General features: G+C 39.0%; 1 protein-coding gene across 3 annotated transcripts in view; it reads right to left on the bottom strand.

Moving 5' to 3' along the window:
- Positions 1 to 17,709: 17,709 nt before the first annotated feature.
- Positions 17,710 to 21,369, bottom strand: part of LOC144058818 (glutamate receptor 3-like) — a 114,755-nt gene continuing 111,095 nt past the window's right edge. For all 3 annotated transcript variants that reach the window (XM_077577379.1, XM_077577382.1, XM_077577377.1), the window contains one exon: positions 17,710 to 19,284. The gene's annotated coding sequence lies outside the window, so the exon portion shown is untranslated. The remainder of the gene's footprint in view (positions 19,285 to 21,369) is intronic.

The following is a 21,369-nucleotide window of genomic DNA, read 5'->3' on the forward strand; positions in this document are numbered from 1 at the left end:
TAGTGCCACTTTAATTCAATACATTTGATTACTGAGACCTGTCACATATTCTGTTGACCACAACAATAATAATAATTATGGTAATGGCTAGGGGTGCACCCATCGATCGGTCGGGATCGGTATCGGCACCGAGTTCCATAACCTTGGGGGAATCAGTGATCATCTGATCTCTTAAAATAAAACCGATCTTGTCCACTGATCTCATCTCCTTCCTCGGGGGCCTGTAAATGTCAGCCACTGACCTTCTGCTGTGAAATGACCAATAGTCTTAGATGTAAAAATCCAGCACTTAATTTGTCAACTTTGACTTTCCATTGTAGGCATTTTTATTGACAGTGTGAGATTTAAATTAACAACAACAAATCTACTGTAACTGTTATTAAAACCTTTTTTTTCCCTGGTGATTATCAGCTGTTTCATCAAACGTATGTAAAACAAATATATGAATAATTTATGCCATGAATTGAATAAAAAATTTAAAAAAAAAATTACATCAACAGTTTATGTTTGCATTTTGACCATATGGTGCTAATTTGAGGGCAGTCTGCTGTTGCACATCTGTTCAGATCTGAGCTGAAATCAAAAGGTTAATGAACTGACCTAACAGCCTGTGACAGACTGTGGCATCACGTCAGTCGTGTGCACAATCTCGCTACCATGCCAACAGGCCTTGCTCTTTGGCGTTGCGGTCAGTCTGCAGATTTTCAACTAAGTCTGTTCATATCTGGAGTCGGGTTACTTTGCTACATGCATTGGTATACTTTTGCATTTGATAGCCGTTAGGCCTCAGTGGCGTGTCCAGATGGAAGGGCCCCCAGGAAAAATATCCCTTCTGCGGTTTGACTGGGGATAGGGGCCCCTGTTGGGAGGCATGGTTACATTTCTCATTGACAAAAGATGTCTGACATCAACGAGACTGGCTCTTTAAACTCCTTTTACTACGTTGTTGCCCAATCATTGCTTATAAACTGGCAGCCAGCCGACATTTCGATTTGTCAATATATCTGTCAAGTGACCAGTAGCATTAGGGTTTGGAATTCAATCATATGGTGCAAGGCAGGTTGTGAAACTTCTGATTCGAGCGGCCAAAAGTAGCAGTCATGCTTGATATCACAGTTGACATCATATCGCACGAGATCTCAGTTCAGGAGGCATGAAAACATTGACTTGGCATGTGCGGTTTGCTTGTTCTCTGGCTCGTTGTGGCTTCTTTGTTGTTCTTATTCTCAGAGAGGGACTAGCCTTAAATATTGTTTTGACAAAAGAAGAATATGTAGTGGAAGTTACAGACGTGCCAGTCACGTCCTTGTTATTGTTATCAAATCTTAGTAAACTGCTAGATATTTATTTTGGATTGTGATTTTTTTTCCCCCTTACTACAGAGACAAAATGTTCTTTACAATTATATGTTCTATGCAGCCGCACTAGTGTAATTCTGATTAACTCATTTGCTCGCAAAAACGTATAAACACGCTCTATTTTAAATATTTCCAAGCTCTGAAGAGAATGCTTGAAGTAATGGTAGTTATTACAAAAAAGGCCAGCAGGTGGCAGCAGAGTATAAGAGATCAACCAAGGCCATGTTGCAACAAAACTGTTTTCCCCACTGTTTTAAACAGATTTGTGTATAATAATGAAACCTAGCTATTTTCTAATGCTAATTGCTGCAAAACGGAAACAGATAGAAATATACTTTTTTCTCCTGATGAAAGAAGAGACTCTAATCTTTGGTAGGTTCCGTGTTTTTATAGCAATAAAACAACATATTCTGTGGGCCTTTCAAAATCAGTCAAAATCCAGTAAAACACCCGGGAGCGAAGGGGGTTGCTTCCGTGAAAATGGCTGAGAGTGAATGAGCTAGTCTTGCATCTCAGGGTGCTGCAATTTTGCCACTTGCTTTCGACACAAGATGACATCACAGTTTCTCAGGGCTCAGGTAACGGACAATCACAGTTCAACTGTTTTCTGAAGCTGAGCCTGTAACAGCGGTCACAATGACTTACAAGTTTGTATGAAATAACACTATGACAAATTTACTGCTCCCGAGAAATGAATGGGGAGCTCATTGAATCTGGTTCAAAAAAACGAGTGGCAAGCAGCTATTCAAGGTGACTACGTGAAGCAGATGATACATCCAGCAAGCAAACATCCCTCATGTTTTCTTGGTTGAATTTGCAAACTATCATATGAAAATCCAGCCTCTATGCCCAAGTGATACATTGATTTTGCGTAGTCACGGGGAGTCAATACAGACTAATAAAGTTGCGCACAAAATCTAAGAATTACTAAGCTCTGCCCACTCATTTTAGCGTAGGCACATGCTTTTAGCTTGAGCTCGGCAGATAATTTATGTTCCAGTGTTTATTCCCTCCTTCCTCTCACTTATCTAACACTTTCCAATGGGGATGGTGTATTAAACAGGCTGAGTCATATTTAATAGTGGGAAGCCAATTATTGAAAACATGCTTCACCCATTACCTTTGAATTCCTTCGCATTGCATCAGAACATTTCCCATATCAAGGTCCAATTTAGGGTCCAATGGAAACTTTATACTTCCTCGCTACAGTTGGAGGGCTTTGATATCATGGATTCATTTTAAGTTGTTCTGTCGGTGCTGTAAACACCCCCCCCCCACATTTTTTTTAATCATCTGGTTTTTGTTGCAAGCTCCTTCTTATCTCCCATAGAGAAGCAGAGTGATACCACCTCCCTGAATATGCATTGATGATGATTGCATGATTTATGCATGAGCATTATGCCGCCCCATGACTTTCCCAGCCAAGAGAAGTCTTTAAAATTCAGAAATTAGAGCTTTTGTCAGACTTCTCAAAATGTTTGTTTTATCCGTGGGTCTTGGTGGCTCACTGGGCCTTTCTTATGCATGTTTTAACACCGCTGCTTGTTTGAATACTTACCAAGCGGATATATAAAGCCAGTGTGAAACATTTTGTAAGCTGTCATGTTTCTGTCTGAATTGATTCTGTATTCATTTTGTTGCATTTCTCGATGCGACTTTAAGCTTTCACTGACATTACTTGCAATTAGGCTCGCGTAATTGCCTGACTTGCCATCAATACATTTGAATTAGCGATGGTGATTGATGGACACGAGAGAGTAGCAAGAGTAATGTGTGCTGTTGACCTTCCTGTGAGCTCGCTTCTTCTGGGTGTTGACCCTTCAGTAAACACGGTTAAGCTTCCCCAGATAGTTTGCGTGCGCTTCTTTTGTGACATGTGCACCCTAGAGCTTTCTTGTTTGGCCTGATGGATGATGCAGCTGCAATAGTTGTCTTACTTATTTGGCCGTTTTTGCTCCATTCTTACTCGGGCTGTCACAATTAAAACGGTCACTCTGGAGATCAAATTCTTTAAAGCGTTAAGATGGACAAACACGGACAATAGGTAGTTTTACTTTCAGTTTTACTTGCTTTTGATGAAATCTCAAGTAATATGCACACTTTTCACAGCCAAATTCAAATAGCATATTACACTAATATGCTGTAGTTGTCCATCTTTGGTGTATCATCTCAGAGCAAAATGCCCCTCGCAAGTTCCCTCCAGGGGGCCTTGCAAATCAACCCTTCTGAAGTGCGTTACTTGTGGGCACAACCAAACCTGGAAGCGGGAATTTATAAGACTTTTTAAGAAATGTTTCTATGAGAAAAAAGAGCCTATAAAGTTGAGTCCATTTTGATCATTTTGTGCAACACTTGTTGTATATTACAGGAGAGGAATTCTATTCAAGGATCAAAGAAAGCTAATAGAACAGTCTTTCTTTCTATACTTTCTATGTCATGATTTTACAAGATTTTACTCAAGAAATATCTGTTACAAGCTTTGTAGAAAAAAGTAGAAGAAGTAGAAAAATGTGATTAATCGCGATTAATTACGGAAATTTGTCCGACTATTTAGTTTTAAAAGAAAAATATCACTTGACAGCACAATTTTTCACGTGCAGATGATGTACTCTGTGTTGACTAGTCCAATTTTTTTTTAAGGCTTTCTTTGACTGACGTTTGTGTGAAAGTTATTTGATACATTTGTATAGGTTTTGTCAAAACAGTGTTTAGGGAGTTGAAGTCAGGAAACAAATCAAAGCTCCTAATCCTCATTAAGTTTTAAAGCAAGGGAAATAAACTTCAAAATCAAATCACTTGGCTGCTCAAAGCTTGATAGCCAATTTTTACGCAAGTTTAAAATTCCAGATCGGTAAGTAAAAGTACAAAATGTATGAACTTTTGTTTGGTGAACCCGTTCAAGTGAAACATTTCCAGCAAAGCAGCTATCTTTTTTCCCCATCTGCACATTAAGCCATGGTGGAAAATAAATACAGGTCTGTTCAGAATTTACCTGTCTGAACTGTACCATAGTGAATTGAACTGAACTGTACCACTTGATGATAATGTGGCTTCACAAAAAAAAAAAAGTCATGCATGTGTGAGCTACAAAATCAACATACCGGTAGTTTGTAGTTATTTTGCAAGTAATATGGAGACTAATGACCGAGACGCAATGGATTGTGATAAATGGGGTTTACCTAACAAGGAAAGATCTGCGCACATTTTCTAGTAGTTTTCCGTTCACCTTGAGAAGCAGCAGGTGCAACGTTTACAAAAGGGATCGACTCAAATAAACCTACCTTTGATGTTTGTTTGCATAGCAACGCTCTCACCTCTCACCACAAAAATGGAGTTTACCAGATGCCCAATTATCCCCTCCCACTCTCACTTTGCTCACCAACTTTCTTCTCTCCCCGCTCGCTGTCTCGTCTCACTCTGCAGCACCAGACTGCTTCCATATCCTTTTGACTCCCCAGGCTTGGGCTTATTTAACAAGCACCTGGACGTCTGTGGCAGCTGTGGAACTGCAGAATGCGTTCCGCCCCTCTCAACCATGGGAGACTAATCCCAGGGAGGGTAGTCTCCAGATGGGCTTGGTTTGAAGCACTTCACCCTGGGATCTGCTCGATGAGCCCCATACGGGATGACCTAGCATATTTGAATGCTAATTGCATATACAGTCAGATTAATTACCTGGCTGCATTGATTTGCATACTGCAGCAGACTCTTTCCACACTTTCTTCTTCAATAGTTTCAACGACGTCAAGTGAGTTTGTTCATAATAAACCTTTGTCGTCAGCCATGAAACCTTTGTCGTCAGCCATGCACTTTGACGGATGGGCTGATGTATTCTGGATTTGATGCTCTTCCCTCCAATAACTTGCACGGTGGAAGTTACTGTATTATCCTTCCGTGCCTCTGTGCTGACACTGCTTTCCTCCGCATCCCATTGATTCAGGAGACTTGAGTGATAGATGGGTTTAATAAAGCAAGGTACAGCCCCCTCCTACACCCCAAAAGGAAAAGGATTTATTTCTGACATCTACATTTTTAGGGGGGCAAAGAAGGCTTAAGATCACCGTTCCTAGAGACTCTCAGAAAGTCATCTCCAGATAAACTTAACTCATTTGCTCCCAAAAACATATAAAAGCATTCTATTTTAAATATTGCCATGGTCCCAAAAACATATTTATACTTTTTTCATGTTTTTTTTTTTTAATTTTTTATGCCAGAGCATACAGAAGGCTTTGATGCAGCCTCTGACCTGAAGAACTTAAAGCAATGGTAGTTATTACAAAAAAAACGGCCAGCAGGTGGCAGCAGAGTATAAGAGATCAACCAGGGCCATGTTGCAACAAGCTCTTTTCCCAACAGGTTTGTGAATAATGATGAAACTTAGCTATGTTCTAATGCTAATTGCTGCAAAACAGAAACAGATACAAACATATATATTTGTTTTGCTGATGAAAGAAGAGACTCTAATCTTTCTTTTAGTAGGTTCCATGTTTTTATAGCAAAATTGCAAAATCAGTCAAAATCCAGTAAAACAGCCGGGAGCGAAGAGGGTTGCTTCAGTGAAAATGGCTGGGAATGAATGAGTTAAGGAAGGGGTACCAACCATAGACGTGTCTATTTAATAATTAAAAAAAAATATATACAAATCTCAGGCAAAGTCTGTAAGTTCCTTTCACCTAATTCGCATATTTTTGCAGTTCATGTCTCTTTGCTTAAAAGGAACCCTAACTGTAATGACAAGTTTGCTCCATTTGATTTATTTGGTTGTTACCAACATATCTATGAGATTTGTTTTTCAAAAATCCTTTCCAGTTTAATACACTTTGTAGAAAATTTATTTGTACGTACGCCGCCATTGTTTTTTACGTCGCAACGTATTCAGTGCGTAGTGACGTAGAATGGCGGCTGGCTCTCTGCCGAACAATGCGAAACGGATATAAAGAAAACGAGGTAAACCTGCGTAGCGTTCCTAAAGGGAACACTTGAATGCATCCGGTGAATGACGAGGGCACAGCATGGGGTAAGGTGACTCTCCCAATCGCATGTTGTGTCTTTAGGAACACTACGAGGTTTACCGTGCTTTCTTTATATCCGTTTCGCATTGTTTGGCAGAGAGCCATCTGCCATTTTGTCAACTACGTTGCGAGGTAAATTACAATGGCAGCGTACGTACAAATAAAGTTTCTACAAAATGTGTTAAGCTGGAAATGATTTTTGAAAAATGAATTTCATAGTTATATGTTAGTAACAACCAAATAAATCGTCAAAACTTGTCATAGTCCGGATTTCTTTTAACATCTTGGAGTTCACTTTTCAGTTTCTGACCACTTAGAGCCCAAGTGGTCGTCATTATTTTGCTATCATGGCCTCTTTTGTCATAGAAGCCGTACATTTACTTTGACCTCTCCTCTTTTGTCACACCAGTGGTAGCACTTAGTGCTGCTTAGTGGCTGTGGTTTGTCCAAGCGCAGCTAAATTACTCCTCTCCCTGGCACTGGCAGTGTGCATGGTTTCATTTCAGCTCTGGAAGAATGTTGTGCAACAGTGATAACACAGGTCTGTTTGCCAGTGATTGGCCTAATTAATAGGCTCACAGATGATTCGCTGCTGTGGAGGGTGGTAGTTAATGAAAATAGAGAAGGAAGACTGCCTTGAACTGAGTACTTAAAGCTCACATAAAACAGTAGACCCTCTCTGTTGTATTGTCTATTTTGAAAAATGACTATTGTTTAGATAAATGGCGTACTTTGCATCAAGGTTGATGTCCATTCATGGATGTGCATGAGAAGACTCATTGATGGTTGCTTGCTAAAATTAATCTCTGTGTAATCTGGATAAATACCGTAAAGCTCAAAGGTCAAACATAACCTGTTCTAGGGATGCTGGTCAATAGTTGTTTGTTCAGATTTCAAAACAAATTTGAAGAGAACGTTTAAAGTAATGGTAGTTATTACAAAAATGGCCTGCAAAACAGAAACAGATAGAAATATACTTTTTTTTTCCTTAATGAAAAAAGATACTCTAATCTTGCTTTAGCAATTGAACACAATATTCTGTGGGCCTTGCAAAATCAGTCAAAATCCAGTAAAACAGCCACGAGCGAAGGGGGTTGCTTCAGTGAAAATGGCCAGGGGTGAATGAGTTTAGAGAACAGCCAATTTTTTAAGTAAAATTATCATAATAATTTCTGCAATACTGACATCTTGCAAAAAAAAAAAAAAGATCCGATTTTGTGCGACATTTGAGGTATATTTACCCCAAAACGTTAACTAACATTTTTGTGAGCAGAATTCTCTTCCTTATTGACTGAACACTCTCTCATCTTCCCATGGCATGAATGTTTGCATGACTTAGGAAATAAGCGTTGTAACGAGACGCTCACACTGGAGTTGCTCTTGTCGTCAAATGAAGGTTACACATTCCCTTAATTGTCTTCCGCCACTTTGAATATCACACACAAGGAACATTAAAAATGTGTAAAGCAGCACTGACAGATCTCACAAAGCAGAGCGATTCTAATTGGATGTGTAGGGAAGCAGTACAAGACTGGAGCAGCAGTCACCCTAAATGACAATCAAGGCTAATGGAAGGAGATGAAAAGAGCAAGTAACTGGGTATTCAGCTCATGTGGGCTGGCTTTGTGTCAGCTGAACCGGAGTTAAGATGGCCTTTCCGAACTCAGGTTATATTTTTAGCTGCTCCAGACTTGCACATGTTTCAAATTCGTCTTGTGTATCCCCTGCTGCTGCATAAAAATGTAATACCCCGAGTGGAGCTCTTCATTTCCCTCTGTCTCTCTGCAGATGACCCAATAAAGCTTTGCAAAATAAGCACTCGGTTACTGACTGCTGTGACTAAATTGATGAAACGTGTGTTTGCAGCATGTAAGGGGTGTCAGAAACGTTTCAGGACTGGTGTCACAGAAGTGTATTTCTTATCAAAACTGCAAACTAGGAGTTTTCTTATGTTAACGGTGTTGTGGAGGAGATCTTTTCCTCCGCGTGTTCATTTTCTTTGTGGTTATCCGAATACAGGCTGGAGATCGATGAACAGTTCCTTCGAAGCTTTTATTTCTACAGAATATTCCGGGCACAAGTGAATTACAGACAATGGCTGTAGCCTCTCACAAGTGCGAAGATTACAGAGGATTTACAATATTCTTATACTATCTTGAAGGGCGGTACAACACAGTTTCCAGTAAACAGTTCAACCGGAGTTGACCGGACCTACGCGATAACATTCAAGGACACTATTCAGACACCGAACAAAAGCCCATTTGAGGAATAGAGGAGGTTTTTCAGTCATGACTGCAACCTGCCAGAAATTGCGATAACACTCACAAAGATACATCCGCAGAACAAAGCTCTACTGAGGAAATAAGGAAATTAAAACAGTTATGACTAAATCTGGGCAGAAGACCCTCTTCAACGGTTAGCTTAATGTGAGCTACACAAGCAACCCGCACGTCTACAAAGAGATCCTGCGGCACTTTTTGCTCTGTTGACTATACCTCAAAGAAGAGAGTATGGTAATACTGTATAAAAAAGAGGGGGTAATTGTTACATTTTTTGTTTTTAAATTGAACCTCTAACCACTGTAGCATAACAACATAACCTTTCTTTGACTCCTTTCTGTTGAGTCATCAAGTGAAAAGTACAAAAAAGTGCATTGGTTCAGCAGTGACGAGTGCTTCGTTTGCAGACATCTGAGATGATTAAATCTGTGTCGCAGACTCATTTAATACTTTCACTTAATCAAAATAAATGTGAGTTTTAGTTTGCAGCGTGCAAGGAACAGATGTATTGTTTATGTCCCTTGTTCATGATTATTTTCAGAAGTTGCACATTGTAGAAAGTTTGGGTTGAGTTTTGTTGTGAGCGAGTCGCACCCAGTGGACGTAATGCTCTAGTTTGAGGAAGTCGTGTTCCATATAACTGCATGTATTTTAATTAGTGAGCCTGATTACTCAGCTTGACTCATGGTTCACATCAATCAACTTTTACAAATCCTTTGCAAAGTTTCCACTGACAAATCACATCAAAATTCCAAATACTCAATATTCATGATATGTCAGAGTATTAGACTGTAATTAATTTTAGATGACATGTGATAGCAATTCATTCAAATTATTTTTGTGTTATTCCATATCACTATTTAAGCTTTTCTAGGTCAACATTTTTAACCATATACCTCCAAAACGAGCCCCAGTACACTATGATGAATATTTGTGTGAATATAACCATTTTTTAAACCCATGATATCAAAGAGGTGATAGCATTAAAATAAATCATGTTAGATTTCACGCAGTGGCGGAGAAAGAAGGCCTTGTTCAGTTCTCTCAGTACCGATGCCCGTTTTTGGCCAGTAAACACAAACCTTCTGTTTTACACTAAGGTTTTGGAGGATGATAATGGACAGAATTACTAAATGAAATTCAAATAACATTTTAATTTCCTCAAAAAAACTCAACAAAAGTAATGAGCTCAGTTCAGTGGAAGAAAAACAAAAGAAAACACATCAGGCATCTGATAGATTGAAAACTAGACCTCAACAAACAAATCATTATTATGATTAGTACAAGAATGTCTTACTTAGTCATATTATATCTGCTAGCTTTTGTAGTCTCTCGAACGTGCTGTTGTTAGTATAGGATGCAAATTTTTTGGGGGGGTTTCTATTTTGGACAAATTCTTATCTACGGAATCCAGTCGTAACAGAGGTAAAAAAAAGAAGAAGCAGATGCTACACTCTACATGACACACTTGTGCGGTGTTGTGTTTTGTTTTTGTATAACAATGATTGTTTCTATAATTGTGACCTGACAGTGACGGGTATTAAGAGGTAGATCAAGCCTAGTAAATCCCCACTGAAGGCTCATTTACAAAATGCACTGCCTGCCACTGTTTTACGGTAATATTGAGTAGGCATGGTCTGAAGCAAGCATGGCTTTTAAAGATGAATGATGTCCTCTAACTGAGCCTGAGGTCTCTGAGCACACATTAAGCCACTGGGTTGTTCTATTAATGAGGACTAAGAGATTGGGCCCTCTCTGATGTGGTGGTCACATGTTCCAGTAGAGTTTTGATCAAATGTGGCATTCGATTGCCAATCTCCATTTGTCACCACATCCCACCAAGTGGGAATATTTCAATCAAGCTGTTGTTTTCCTCCCTCTTAGGGCTCATTCTTGCATTTTCTTGCTTTCCTCCCCCCTACTCATGTTTTACCTCACTCAATCACCAAGAAGATGAATCGGGCAGGATAAGGTTAAAGACCCACACTGGGGCTAAATGAATGCCGTTAATTCAATTGCGGCGCTGGTAAAGATGGTCAAAGCCTTTGTCCGGTCGTGATTAAGTGACATTATCAGTTATCAATCGTAATGAGCTTTTGTGGCTGTGAGAGACGTGCACCATCTGGTGAAATATTAACATACTGGTAAGACCTGACACCTATTCTAATCCTATGGGTCAGCTAGTCTGTGTCTAAGAATCATGGGAAATGTAATCGATAGCTGCCCAGTACTGTACTCAGTGGGACACCTCAAAACATCCATAGAAATACTCAACGCACCAAACGGCAACGTGAGCACATTTTAGGTAGTATGTAGAAATATTTTATGATTTATTTGACGCACCAAAATTGGAACAGACGCATGTCAACTTAAGTGACACCTTTTTTTCGGGGCTAACTACATTTCCACAACACCGGCCGGGACAGAGCAAAAATAATGGTGGGTGCATTGTGTAGTTTAGCGCTGTTCAACTGTCAACCAAGATAGCATTAAGCATTAGCTAAAGTAATAACATAACCACCGGTCACCAGCTTGACTAGTGATTGTTGTAAGTTGTCATCGGTGAGAATTTATTATATATTTGATTTTCAGCACAATTTTAGTGTCCTGTTTTTAGTTCAGAAAATCTGGTCACTCTGTCTTAGCCATAACTACTGAATGTGGCAGTCTAAATAGGCATTTGTTGGTTCTTAATTACTACAACTGCTTTAGATCACTTTCACCAAACCAAAATGCTGGGAATGTTTTTTTTTTATCCAGCTGGCTTTCACTAACTCAAAGTGTCAAATCATTTTTTGCTTATTCAGATTTAGTTGTTTTTTTTATGATGTGTGCCTTTCTTTGTTCAGCTGCCAAACAAGTGCAGTTCTGGTACTGTGCACTTAAGCAGATGTCAACTTCTGTACATAGCGTAAAATCACAAAGGGCTTCAATCAACATCAGCACTACGTATGCACCCTTGATCCAGAAGCAGAACAGCCTTTTGAAGAAGTCCAATGCAATTACATAACAACATCTGTTTTTTGTTTTTTTCTCTCCAAATAATTTTATATTCGAAGAGCTTCAGCTTCGATTCCTGAATATATGACTTTTAACATGTTACCAACTTTGTCAGTTTCTCTCATTGCTTCTCTTTTTGAAAAAGATTGGACAATCTGTAAGGCCATTGCCCTCGGGTTTTTAAATAATTCACACTTAGCACAGATTCTATTTAGTTTTTATGAGCCCCAGAGGCACTTTAAAACCATTTTAGTTTGTTTATATCACGGTTTCTGTTATGTGCCCCCAACCCGGCATTTCATAAATTAGCATTTGGTCGCAGCCTGTGAAGCATGTAACTGCTATCCTCTCTTGGTCTGTCCTGGTCGGACCTCTCAGCTACCTTAATCACTCCTTAATCCTTACAGTTATGGACCTTGAAACCACGACTGACATTCATATTCTGAATGCGCTGATGACATTTAAGATAAACCCAAGGGCACGTTCCTGAATGGCTTCCAAGCCAATCCCCACAAACAAAAACAAACAAGATACCACGAAGCAGCAACAACAACTATTTTGCAGGATGGTGAAGAAAAGCTGCAGTAGGCCTGGAGTCAAACACCAGTCTCATATCTCTGATAACATTATTAAAAGTTTCAGCCTAAAGGCCAAGAAGGTTTAGCGGAGGATTATTATTTCAAGCCCTCTGCAAAATGAATCAATCCTTTATCAAAGTCTGCAGTCCTCGTGAAGTGTGTAATCAATTTGAACTGTGTTCTAGCCTAGTATCCTGTGACTGTTCTATTAAAGTGGGCTATTTCAGAGGGAGACAACTCAACTATAGCTTTTGACGCACGATGGAAAAATCCCATAAATTGAATTTATCTTTGGAAAAATTTCAAGAATGCATGTAACAGTTCTATGTTGAAGAAGAAGGGAAAAGATTGACGTTTATATCGGTCACCCTTTTATCTCGGAAAAATCCCGAGTTTTGCTTGGAGGTGCCGCAACACCTTCACAATATAGTGCAAACCAGTTCTTAAGCTTGTTAAGAGCTGTTAAATTCTTTGGAGAGTAATGTTTGAATATCCTCCCCTCTCATGTTGCTAAGTAAAGCTACCCAAATGTTATCTAAGAGTACAGACGCTCCCCTACTTACGAACATTCGAGTTACGAACAACGGTACATACGAACATGTCTGCGCGCATGCACGCATGTCAAAAAATGTTCGGAAAGAGATGCTGTAAGTTAGATTTTGTATTGCGCGCCTTTTTCCGAGTACTGTAGTGCTTCTTTCCGCCGCTAATACCGACACTTGGCGCTGTGAGAGCTCACCCAGGCTCAACAACGTGTCGAGGAGGAGGAGGAAGAAACGCCTGTCCCCATGAAGAAGCCATCGCACTCTTCGAGCAGCAAGACCCAAATATTGAACGTTGCACAAAGGTTGCAAATCAATTGAATGATGCCATACAGTGCTACTGCATCATTTATGATGAAAAAAGAAGAAAACTGTGCAATCGTCGTTAGATCGCTTCTTTCGGCCAGTTTCTAGTAAATCCTCCAAGGAAGATACTCATCAACCCTCATCTTCTTCTCCTCGACCCTCAACTTCTTCCTACATTGAAGTTACGGAGGAGGAAGTAACTTTTGAAGCCCATTCCAGCGACGACGAAGAACCTCTCGTGATATAAAATCCTCCTCTTCCTCCTCCTCCTCTCCTTAAGCATCGAGTTCATCTTCCAAAAGTAAGTTAAACTTCATTTTATTTATCTTATTACGTACACTGTGTGTGTCTCTCGCTCTCTCTCTCTAACATACGTAGTACAGTACTGTACGTATTCTCTTTAAACATAAATTATAATACAAAATATAGCACTGAAGCAACTTACGAACAAATTCACCTTACGAACGATCGCTCGGAACGTAACTCGTTCGTAAGTTGGGGAGCGTCTGTATAATACGGTCCATTTCTACAACACAATCATATGCACAGTTAACAGTATGTGTTACCTCATGCAATGTGTTGAAAAGTGATTTATAGAAATTAAGGATGGGCATTTGATATTTCATGTAATTATAAAAATGCTCAATTAGCACCAGGACTGTAGTCAAGTCCACTCTTACCGAGTCCAAATCAAGTTCCAGTCACAAAGGTCCGAGTCCAAGTCCAGATGAGATCAAGAGTAAAGCTTAAGACGGAAAAATGCGTTTTTTTTTTTTACGACCACAAAATTCGAGAAATTTCATGGTCAACACTTGGCGTATCAGGTGCAATATCAAGTCTCTTTCTGTTACAGACTCAAAATAGCCGATTAAGCATTCCTTAAACCATTTCCCCCCTCCCAAAGCCTTGTGAAACTCATCCTCAAAACTCGTTAATTTTCCTTTCACAACCTGGAAACATTTGCAGTCAATTCATACACTGGCTGAAATATTTATGTGCTTTTATAATTAATGAGATAACTTTAATAATCAATTTCAACCAGACACAAATAGTATAGTTATATATATATATATATATATATATATATAAAAAAGTTTTTGCTATTATATTCTTTCTTTTTAATCATGATTTATTATTTCCTTAATTAGCATTACTACTGTAATATATTTCATATGCAAAGCAGGCAGCTCTGTCTCCTTCACTAAACCTTGGTGTATCTCATTAAAATGGAGCAAAGCTTTTTAAAAGGAAGGAAGCAGTGATCGATCTTCTGGTAAATGCCCAGAGGAGTTGAGTGAGGTTCATTCTCATCACATACCTGGATAACAATAAAATATTAGCCTACTCTTCAAGCTCTAATTAGCTTCTAGACGAGTGTTTGCTATATCATACCATCACTTCTGATTAAAAAAAAAAAAAAAAGAACAAAAAAAGACTTTATGATTCATCTCCAACCAGTTGGAATCATCACTTCCTTTTTACTCTATCTTCTTTACTTTTGGATGATGGTTATCTTGGCACAATAAAAGTTGGGAAACACTAAGACAGCAACATCGCGCGATCATGTTAACGTGCGTCGGGATGCTTTCATTTAATGCGGTTGCCTAAGTGTCTTATATGCAGGTGGAGGTGGGAGAAAATAACGGGAAAAAAAAGCACATGTATCTATTTTAATATGATTGTATGGTATTGGTGGGGTTCTGAACATGGCCCAAGTGCGGCCCAGACATGATGACACAGCTGAGTCAACAAATGATCACATAATAATGAAAATGACATGGTTACTGATCTTCCCTCCATCTTTGCGGTTGGAGTATTTTTAACATCATAGTAAGATACTTGAATTAATCATTAGCTTGAAGCCTTTAACAGAGACAAAGCCAAGCCAGCATTTAGTGAGAAATGAAATTCTTGACTTATGTAAATGTCTTTTAAGTGTATGTCGCCATCTTAACTGTAATTCCTTTCCAATGTTATATTTTGGAAGTCAGATGTAAGCCACCTTTAATGCTGTATAAATGCTTCCTGGCATGAATGGAAACTAAAAAGTGCAACGTCCAGATGTGAATTCAGACTGAGCTACTAATAATTTCTGTAGGAGGATATTTAATAAAGCTCTGCGTGACTACGTTTTGTTCTTTTTCTTCTTGATCCAACAATGCCTGTCCAATATAAGCGCGGCCATCTCCCACACATGTTTTTTGAAAACCTTAAAAGCAGGAATGGGTGAAATCGATACAAGACAAATGATACACATTTGGCATTCTCTTAGCAAGGAACTGAAAGGAACTCTTTTGACTGGAAGCGTAACTGCTCATATTATTTTCGAGAATCTCCCAATGTTGTAGGCCTGAGTCAGCCATGTCCATGATAATTGATACCGGTTGACTTCCAAGTTATTCCCCCCCAAATTTGCAAAGGAATTAAAGTAAACAAATTCCAAGCTACAGAAAATTTTCAAATTAACATGATATTAATATTTCATAGCCCAACTATTTCTGATTGAGTGTATTATTTTCTATATATGAGCATGTATGGATTACATTGATGACCATTGATGCCTCATCATGTTCTCGGCCTTTCTGGTGTACTGAAAATGATCTTCCTACAATCTGCATGGGATCTGAGTCATACCTGCGTTACTCACTGTCTGGAGAATGTCTGTCTGGAGTGTGCAAAGGCGCCTCTGTGCCAATATTTGTTTTTATATCTCATTCTGCCCTCCTTTTCCTTGTCAGAGGCTTTACAGATGATCTCCAGGTGTCTTCACGCTACATCTTTATTGTCTCTGAAGTCATTAAAAGATGCTTCAAAGAGGCCAAACCTGAATTCCCAAAGGTATTGCCGTGCTTTTAAGACTGCAGTAAGAAGAATGTATCTCCTTTGCTCCTGGGCTCCTCCCCACAGTACGCGCGACGGGAGTTTCGGCTCTTCTTCGTTGGTCGGTTCTTTTAAATTTGGCTCCCTAAAAAGAACCTGCCCCTGAAGTGATTCCTCAATTTTTGTTGCTTTGTCTTTTCTCCTCTGAAACAATGGGTGAACGGTACACATATGCCTAATGCTACAAATTTCCCTATAGAGATCCGTACGTTGACGTTGTCGCGCGTCCCAAAATGGGCGTTAGCATAGCCATTTTGGCAGCATGGTAAACCCGTCTGCCACTTTGAGTAAACGCCAAATGCCACACTTTGACAGCAATTGACAACTGTTGTGAAACAGCTGACACAACGAGAAGGGCAAAAAAAAAGATTGAGCATGCGCAAGGCTATCAAAAGAGGAACCAATGCGTAGCCAATGGAGCACTTTGTACATGGTGGCTGAATCAGCAGATGCTAAAAATGTGGGCGAAATAATCAGTTTCGTTCACTTGTGCTGCTACGGTTTAATAGATATTACACAGTTGAATTTAATAACTGACCAACACCATAAAAAAGACTTTTTATGGCATAAATGACAGCGGACGCGGCTGAATTAGCAGCTGCTAGCATCACCAAGTTGAAACAAAAAGCACTCCTGCCACTTAAATCAGAAATCCAACATGGCCACCTCGCGCAAAAAGCATATCATGTCCTTTTCATCAAAGTGACTGTCAACGCTCTTGGGCGGAAAGTTGACAGATAAACGCTAGTTTTTGCCCTCCTCGCCATTGTAGTCCATTAAACTGCTTTCCTGCCGCATGGAGGCGTGTTCAGAATAAGTCATGTGATGTCCGGATCTCTATTGTGAGACTAATAAAGCGTAAGTCATTCCTTCTGGCTTTAACCTTCATAAAACCTTGTTTTGAGTAGCAAGTAGTGGTGTAACACAAAAGTTACTACTGCAAATAATTGATAGTAAAAACAATAAATTGATACACGAGAAAGAAACGGCTAAATAATCGCATTTGCTTTTTGTCTTGCGAGGAGACGCCCGTCGTATTTCTCTGGGGGCATTTGAAATTAGCTGAAGAGTTGGTGGGAGGAAAAATCGGGGAAATAGAACAAGTGACTCGGAATCTGATTTATTCATTGTGTTTCTTGAAAAGAAAGCAAATAGGAGCGCTTGACTGCATCTTGTTGAAAATGGAAGCAGCTAGCAGACCACAAAGCTGTTTTCTTGCGATGCTAATCAAAGTATGACACATCCTTTCCGCTTTTTAACTTTGCTCTGTCTCGCACTTTCTTTACTTCCTTCCTGCACACAGTGGCAGAGCGCATGTTGGATCAGATTGCTTTTCACAGCTACAGGCCCTTTCAGGCAGCAATGTAAAAGAGCCAGCAGAATCTCACAAACAATTCAAGACATGCAAGAAGTTTAAAAACGCACACAAGTGGGGTTTGTCCTCTGGTGGTAGAAAATGAGCTTTCCTGCTCTTGTGATCGCTCTCGTTTCTTAAGTTAAGTTTAAGTATGACCAGTGCAGTGAAACACTCAATCCCGAAACAAACACATTGTTTTTGTACCCAATTCTTGGGATTTGGTCCGAATGCCGTGATAAAATGGATCCTTGGATGGAGAAGGAATTCAAAGCGCATAACAGAAGAAAAAAAAAAAAAACGGGTTACGTTTAATTGTCAAACACATGTAGCGAATTCAAATGGCGGACTCCACTTTGATGTAGACATATTGCTTAATGAAATGGACGCACACAACAAAACCTTTCTGTACATTTTATTTACAAAATGTATTAAAATTCTCTGTACAGCGCCTCGCTAATGAGGTTCAGTAAATTATGCATGCATCTCTTGCTCTTTTGTACCCACTACAATGCCTGGTGATCTCCCAGAAAGGTGAGCCTTATAAAAAAAAAAAAGAAGGAAGAAGTGATTTACCAAATTAAAAAGAAGAAAAAAATAGAAACAGGGCTGAATTTCTAATCTAAGGTCAGTTTGTGAGTTGTAGGGCTCATCAAGCATCACATGCATTTTTTTGTTGAAAAAAAAAAAAAGACCAACCTTTCATCATGTAATATAAATAGATTGTGTTCAACTGAACACATTTCACATTTTTCTTCACATTATATATATATATATTTTTTTAACATAAAAAACTATCTGCCCACAATTTCTGGTGATTTAAGTATCTTCCTAAAAATTCTATGGACTCACAGCCTTTTTGGGAAAGTAATTATTACAGCAATATGGACATGTGCTAAGCTTGCAGAACCGCCCTGGTGCAACCTTTAATAATATCTCTTTATTTCATTTTTTAAATTTTTATTTTTATTTTACAATGAGAAATCACCAAACAATGTAATGCTCTTGAAAGGAAACCAAAGTGAAAAGCACAGTTCATTTTCAAATGTTCTTATGTGCAAAGAAAATGGTAAGATAGTCCACATAGTACAGTTTGAAAGCCTTTACTGGTATCCTTTAGTTAGATTCAGCACTTCAACTACAATTGATTTAGCGTTTATTGTCTTGGTTCTACTTCCATCACAGAGAATGTGGAGGAGTTTAGGGGGATGAGCAACCATACTAGGATATTTTACAGGCACACGCGCATACATTTTAAGCGTAGCAACCTTTCTGTCGCACGCACACGTACACACTTGGCAGTATTGGAAGTGCGAGTCATGACCTGGTTCTGTGGTGTGGTGTGGTGTGGTGTCAGCAGCACCAAAAGAGTACAAACAACACACTCTGACCTGTTTTAAATGCCATTTCGGGAAGATGAATCAATTAAAAGAGGGAGGGGCAAGGTTAGTATAAAAGCTAATTGTGGAATAATCAGTGTCTGGCGGTGCACTGACGAGATAGAAAGAACACATTTGAATACATACAGTGTAACTCGTGAAAACCCGACAGCAGGAGAATGAGGAGTAATCTGCTTTTACGAGAAACCAATTAGACCCCGGTCATCTAAGATTCATCTTTTGGCACTTCAAAATGTGCTTAGGGTTGCAAAAATGATGGCTTTAAATTCTGTCACATTACGTTTTCTATATGTACTATAAATATAATACTATCCCACCGAGCCTCCATTCTTCTCTTTTGTGTGAGTTTCAAGCAAAAAGCAATATCGTTGAGAATGCGTTGCATTGATTGGACTTTCCATAAGGCACTGAGAGGAGGGAAATCGGCTCTTCCCATGATCGGTCCAGTCGTGTCGTCATTGCAGATTATCATACCAGTATCCGGCCCAAAAGGATTCGGCTCCATTCTCGTAATCCTTGTCCTTTCAGAGATATTTAATCACATTTGTACGGGACGATGGAAACATTTGCTAAACCTGTGTCAGGATACAAAAGCAAAAGCAAATATTGAAGGGAATGATTTTGTATGATTGTCGGATGATTTTGCATATAAATCACAGTTAGAGTAAACCCAAGATGGATCAAATGTCTTGCGTGCTAATAAATCTCAGGGAGATATAGATCTTACATGAATAAAATATAATTAATATGCCGAATTTTAGGGTCCTTCGGCACTGTTTGCAATTACGATAAAAAATCAAAAAAAATCAGTGAAGAGCCGCCTGTTATCTAATTATCAGCACACATTTACTCCTTATCTCAATGGGCTTCATTATGCTTTAGCTTCCAGATCTTAATTCTTGATCAAACAACAATACCAAGGCTGAAAAGCAGCAATCACACTAAAAGCTCAAGTAGCCTCTTGACGGTTCATTGTGTGCGATCTGTGTGAGGAGGGCGGGTTAAAAAACATTTGCAGGGCTCTGGTGCACATCCGTGTTTGACTGCACAAAACGTGTAAACAAACCAATTAAAAGCAAAATTAACAATTGAAAGTGTGTATTTAACAGTGTTTACTCCCCATTTGTGCAGTAGGGTGATTGCTTTACGAATGGCGGTTGCATGGGAGGACGGGGCCGTCTCTGTGGGAGCTGTTTATTGTGAATGCTGCAGCAGTCAATATGTCTAATTAATAATTAACATGTCACTCCACCGGCAAGCTGACACATGAGGATCATTAGCTACATATAGGAACCCTAAAGCTCACATGTTAGAATGCCGTTTGCGCCATCTGTACGCCATATGCACTGTTGTCATTGTGCTTTTTAATATGCGACAAGAGAATGCAATTTCCGTAGATACTGTGTCTGAATGCTGGAGAGCTGACACTGAACTGAAATTCTGTGGAATTGACTAAAATGTAAAATGTGAATGCAGAGGTGGGCATTCCGTCAATATTGAATATATATAATATTGAATACGCATCGATTAGCGTGGTTGTTGTCTTGCCGTGGTTGAAAGTAATTTTAACCCTGGAGAACCCACAGGGTCAAATTTGGCCCCTATAAATTCTGCTACTCAAATAACAAAGACCTTTTTTTTTAATTTGTTTTTTTTACAAATTTTACTTCAAAAGTCCAGAGTGCCACTTCTGACCCCTGCATGGGGCCATCTGGTGGAAGAATATTGCACTTACATGAGCCAGAGTGGTGGTGACAAGATGGCTGTCAACATGCTGTTTTGTTGAGCTGGAAATCAATCCAAACAAAACCATCTTCTCAGCAAACCATCAGATGATACAATTGTGTTTTTTTTGTTAATCTATTCCATATCATGTTGCAGAATGCCTTGGAGTATGTTTTATATATATATTTTGATAAATTAGCAACTCTGAGCTCGTTAAAAAAAAAGGGTTAAAATTGAAAAAACATATATTTTGGTGTTCAGTGAATTTATAATTCATAATATTCCAAAGAAGAAAAGGGTTCTTGGGTTCTCCAGAGTTAAGTTGGAATGGTTTGAGATAAATATGTGAAGTATTTCCTTATTTGGCAATTTTATTGAGAGCATTTGGTGTATGTGATAAATATTTCCCAAGATATCCTGAATGAGTTGAATATTTGAAAATGTTTGAATCCTCAAGAAATGTGGAAGGAGAAGTTAAATGTGTAAAATGGTAAGTGCAATTTGTCTGTTTGGTGTTCCTAACAATGAGAACTGTCTTGTAAAAACTGGAGATTGAAAATTTTAGTTATTTGGTATTAGTTCATTTACCCTCATACTGATTATTTCTCTTTCCATTATAAATGAGAAAGTTTTTAAAAATTCAAACAAATTGGCCATCTGCCAGTGTACTAGATTGGATTTTGTGTGACCTTCCACTGTACAAGGTTAGAAGTGGTACATCTGTAACTAAACAGTAAATCATTTAGCTTCCAATGTAGCCAGAGGCACTATAGCCACAAGACTGTATGTTACAAGGAATACACAATGGCTATGGTTTTTGTATCTAAGTGAGCTTTTGTGTTTGAAACCTTCCTACATGACATCTTAAAACAACTCTACAAACGGCAGCAACACGGAACCGCATGCACTTGAATAATTGAGTCAAACAGATACGA

Source organism: Vanacampus margaritifer, chromosome 10 (genome assembly GCF_051991255.1).
Source record: "Vanacampus margaritifer isolate UIUO_Vmar chromosome 10, RoL_Vmar_1.0, whole genome shotgun sequence".
Taxonomy (NCBI): domain Eukaryota; kingdom Metazoa; phylum Chordata; class Actinopteri; order Syngnathiformes; family Syngnathidae; genus Vanacampus; species Vanacampus margaritifer.